The following is a 5156-nucleotide window of genomic DNA, read 5'->3' on the forward strand; positions in this document are numbered from 1 at the left end:
CATCTGCAGTCAACAGCTGATAGAGCTAGCCTGTACGTGATCGATAGACTTTCAATTACTAGCGGCAATACAACACCGTATTTTCAAGCCAGTTCCACTTTCCTGATTTATATATCGTGGTTATGGTGTACCCCTGTTATGTACACTATGATCTACCTAGTTGTTGTGTGCTCTTGTTATCATGGTTTGGCAATAAACTCTCTATATAGTATATATGAACCTATCATCTGCCAGCTATCCTTACTTCTGGAGTCTATTTTTTTGTGTACTTGTGCCAGATTATATAAATGCACGCACCATATTACAGCACACATGAGCTCTCTCATCAGAATCCAGTGATAGCACACAAGTGTTTACAGGGGCGCCCCTATATTAGAATATCATCTACATTACAAAGATAATCTCACAACTATTTATGTTTTCATGGTTCTCAGATATTATACGCAATTACTGTGAATATCATAATCCGCGCATCAGAAGAATATTGTGGAACACTTCAATGACTTACAAAATTAGCACCAAGGCATTGAGTGCCATTCTGGAAGCAATGAAACTCATACGCTCCCCACCTGTTGATTCTTGTCTAGAATATCATCCTAATGACTATTCTAACCTCGAGGAGTCAAAGGCGGATGGCCTGTCCTGTTCACCCATCAAGGTGTCTGTTCTAATTTGGCAAGGTTTTATTGATTGTGCGTATCTTGCATATGTTGTCTTGCATTTCTTCTACTTTGTTGCACCGCCATCTGCTTAGTTTACTCATCATATAACTCGAGATGCCATGCCCATCCATTATCAATACATATTCCATCAGTTATCATACCATGTTTTTCCACTCAAATGATGTTCTTGTGCATCAGACATCAAAAAGGAAGAGGGTGATTGCCGAACCTGAAGGAGCACCAGCAAAGTCCTTGAAAAACGTGGTGGTGCCGGAGAAATCAGACAGCGCCCCACTTATATTGGCTGTAGAACCAGTGACACTAAACGTAGGACCGACTCAAGCAGACTGTACCCATACTTCACTGGCCACACCACTAGCCCCACCACACAGGACCTGCACTCCAGCAAAACGTATACCGATTTCATTTGCCATAGCACCAGCTTTACCACAGAAAAATCCCAGTCCAGCAAAAAGTACAGCAAGTCCACCGGCCGAAGACCTATCCCAACTACAGAGACGGCCAATTCCTGCAGATTGGAACCCCATTCCATTTATTCCCAGTTTAAAAGACAATGCTTTCAATGTTGTTAGGGACTACGTGCATATATTCCCATCATGGGAAGATTATAGTGAAGACAAACACCATTTTCACATCTTCCTGTCCAACTTACGTGTAAGTGCTATTATTCATGGTTATTATTTTCCTGTTTTCTGCTGATCGAACACATCAATGATTTACATTATATTGTTGTAACTAGGCGAGGGTCAATCTGGATAGTCATGACGAGCAAAGCTTGCTTGTGCTTTTCAAGGAAGCATTGCAGCAGTATCGGTGTTACCTGAGGAAATCACACTTTGATGGCAAGTCTATAAACGAATTTCCGGTGAAGTCTCCTGTGCTAAATTTAGAAGACATTGAATGGGAAAACCTTGTTATGCACTGGTCTCGTTCCCAGGATGAGGTACTGTCTATGAAATCAAATGACAATTTGAACTTCTACTTTTCCGCATGTGCCTTACGGATCTTTTTTGTAGGAAATCTGCTCGAAGAAGAATTCCGGTTTGAAAAGAACGACAGGATATCGCAAATATGCTGCCCGTTGCTTTGCTCTTGTTAGTACCTGTTGTCCTGTATCACTTTACTTGCATACATACCTTGTTCATTATGTGACAGCAGTATGCTTGATAGCTTGCTTATCAATTGTTCGCTCCAAATTATCTGATCTGTATGAATGGTTACATTAGTGTAGAATATATCCAATGCCAATGATTTTTTTAGCTCTGCATTGTTCTTGTAAGTACATGCTATCCTTTATCAGTGTACTTATATTGACAGGTAGTTGTTCATGTACCATCACTCTGCGGCTTATTTTCCTTTGCCCTCCATTTTCTACACATCAGATATATATTTACTCTTACCATAAGGTTGGTACTGAAGAAGTTTAGCTGTGCATTGCTCTTGGCTGTGCCTTTTTCCTGTATCACTGCACATACATTTATAGCTACTTGGTTATGTAGCATCACTCTTCATCTTATCTTAAATATTCTCCATTTTTTCGTATATTATCACATCTATATTTACTCTTAACAAAATGTAGAATCAAGGCAATGCTTATGAAGAAGATTCTGTGGTAAACTTCTTGAATTGCCCCCCATCAGCATGGACAAGGGCTTTATAGAGTCTGTCTTCAACAGTAATGTAAGTTTGTCCTTCTCAAGCCTTCAAACTTTGTTGTGTATATTTGGTTAGGCATGACTGCAATAGCTATTTATTTTTGGTGTTTGCATCAAATTGCATGTTTAAAGTTTATTATGTAGTTCATAAACAAAAGTTTGTCCTTCTCAATTTAAGTTTTCAGTTGTACAACCAAGTTCCTTCTTCATACCATGTAAATTAAACTATACAGAGCAAGTGATCTTCTTTTGCACTGCATGTATGCTTCTGTTCTTCATCCGTAATCCAGCGGTGTGGTGAACCTACCCACTACAACACAATGTCATATTCTGCAATGTCTTAACTATGAACAATGTCTTATCATTCTACTATTATTTAAACCGTCTCTTTATTTGCCAATCTGAAATGGGATAAATTGACAGCACACTAACCATTGATACTTATGAGTTCTTGATCTGTAATCGAGTGGTGTCGTGAAGCTGCCAACTCCTTCACAATGTCATTTCCTGCCATGTCTTGACCTGAACAATACCATATTGTGTTAATGCAATTTTAAACTGTGTCACTTTATTTGTCAGTAAGAAATGTGATGAATTGTCAGCACTGATACTTTTATGTGCAAAACCTGTCATCTGTCTGCTTGTTTATCTTTCAGAGTGAGGAAGATATAAGTGTTGAACAAGCGCAGTCTCATCATCTTGCTCAGGTGGTTGCGCTGTAGCTCGCTAGTAGGGCTAACCTTTCTTGAACTCTATTGAAGTGCTGTCGGTTTTGTATATTATTTTGTCGGCGTGTTTATTTGCACTGGTGGCGATCTTTGATGCCCAGTGTATGTAATATACTGTCTGCTTGTGCTTTATTATCATAGTGGCGAACTTTGATGCCCAGTGGATGTAATATGCCGTAATTTCTTTATTGTATAGTCTAGGTTTCTTGCTTATTCACGATGCTGCAGTTATTTTATTGTATATATATCCTGTCTTCGAAGTAAACCGGCCAAACCGTAAAATTACGGTACATAATCGGGCCATCATGCAATCACGATGTATGATCCGCATCATGGGCCTCGTCAAACTGGCCCACTAGTAGATTCAGGCCTTTAATAGGCCGAGTAACCCCCGGCCCTCTTTCCGCAAGAAAACTCAATGGGCTGTTAGGAGGCTGAGAAGTAGGTTGGGCCTGAAACGTGCCGAACAGCTCACGGGCCGGCAGCAGCCCGAAAGGGACCCCAGCCCATGATTGTGCGAATCAAATCACGGGCTTTTAACAGGCCAAAATTGTCTCGGTCCTTGTTTGGCCCAATCAGATATCGGCTGCGAGCAGGCCGGATGCAAACCGGGCTGTAGTTAGGCCCAACTATATGACGGGCTTTTAACAGGCCGAAATTAATATAGGGCCGAAATGTTAAACGGGCCCTTAACAGGCCGAATTACTAAATGGGCCTTTAGCAAGTGGGCCCAAAAGCATAGCGTCCAGTTAACAGGCCCAATCTGATATGGGCAATAATTGAGGCCAAAGCCTCTTAAAGGGTCGGACCTGATCTGGGCCGTGATTTGGCCCAGAACGTGGGAGGCTTTTAACGGGCCGGATCTCATATGGGCCATTATTAGGCCCGGAACATGGCAGGCCATTAATGGACCGGATCAAATATGGGCCGACATTTGGCCCAAAACATGGTAGCCAGTTAATGGGCCGGCCTACTAGGGTCCTCAAAATCTTGTGGGCCTACAGCTAGGCCGGCCCATTAGTGTCGGCGAAATCTCGTGGGCCTTTAGCTGGGCCGGCCCATTATGATCCGCAAGAATTTTGTGGGCCTTTACCTGGGCCGGCCCATTATGGCACACAAAAATCTTGTGGGCCTATACCTGGGCCGGCCCATTTTGGCCCGCGAAATCTTGTGGGCCTTATGGAAGAGTGAGTTCTTTGGAAACTGCTAAGCTTATCTGGGATAGGCTATCCAAAGTGAATGAAGGAGTCTCAACTCAACGTGACTCTCGTGTTGACGTTCTTCGCAATCTCTTCAACCACTTCAAAAGACTCGACAATGAAAATGTTCAGCAAACCTTCGATCGCCTCACTGACATCTCAAATGAGCTTCAAGCACTTGGTGCCACTGACATCACCGACCATGAGGTGGTGAAGAAATTGCTGAGATCGCTTGATTCTTCATTTGATACTCTGGCACTGATGATTCAAGAACGTGCTAATTAGAAGTCACTTGATCCCACTGATATCCTCGAGAGGCTAAACACTCATGAGTTCCAGCTTGCTGAGAAGAGAGATCTCTATGGTTCGAGCTATGGCAGATCACGTGCTCTGAAGGCCAAGGCAGTCTGTGAGTCTGAAGATGAAGACTCTGCTAGCAGCCTTGGTGATCCTGAAGAACTGAGCCAGGAACTAGCACTGGCCGTGAAGAAATTTCAGAAGTTCTCAAGACGTGGTCGCTTTGGAAAATCCTCAAGGAGCAATGATTCCTCATCCAGTGACTACAAGAAGAGGCTATGCCACAAATGCAAGAAACCTGGTCACTAGATTCAAGATTGTCCTCAGTGGGATAAGGAATCAAAGAAGAAGAAATACAAGGAATACAGTTCTGATGACGCAAAGAACAAGAAGAAATCTTCAAAGTCTTCATCATCAAAATCCTCGAAGTCTTCATCTCACAAGAAGAGTAGCTCCAAGAAGGCTCGGGCATTCATTGGCAAGGAAATGGACTCTGCGGCTGAATCTGAGGAACATGAGGACGAGGAGGCATCTGAGGAGTCCAAGTCTGGTGTGGCGAGCCTAGCTCTCGCTACTACGTTCGTCAGCAAATCT

General features: G+C 42.7%; 1 long non-coding RNA gene across 1 annotated transcript; it reads left to right on the plus strand.

Moving 5' to 3' along the window:
• The first annotated feature begins 383 nt into the window (after window positions 1-383).
• On the plus strand, window positions 384-3719 carry LOC141042120 (uncharacterized). The gene is made up of 3 exons (XR_012203941.1): window positions 384-1626; window positions 1700-1777; window positions 2263-3719. It is a non-coding gene; the product is annotated as an uncharacterized lncRNA (long non-coding RNA).
• The last annotated feature ends 1437 nt before the right edge of the window (window positions 3720-5156 follow it).

Source organism: Aegilops tauschii, chromosome 2 (assembly GCF_002575655.3).
Source record: "Aegilops tauschii subsp. strangulata cultivar AL8/78 chromosome 2, Aet v6.0, whole genome shotgun sequence".
NCBI classification, from domain to species: domain Eukaryota; kingdom Viridiplantae; phylum Streptophyta; class Magnoliopsida; order Poales; family Poaceae; genus Aegilops; species Aegilops tauschii.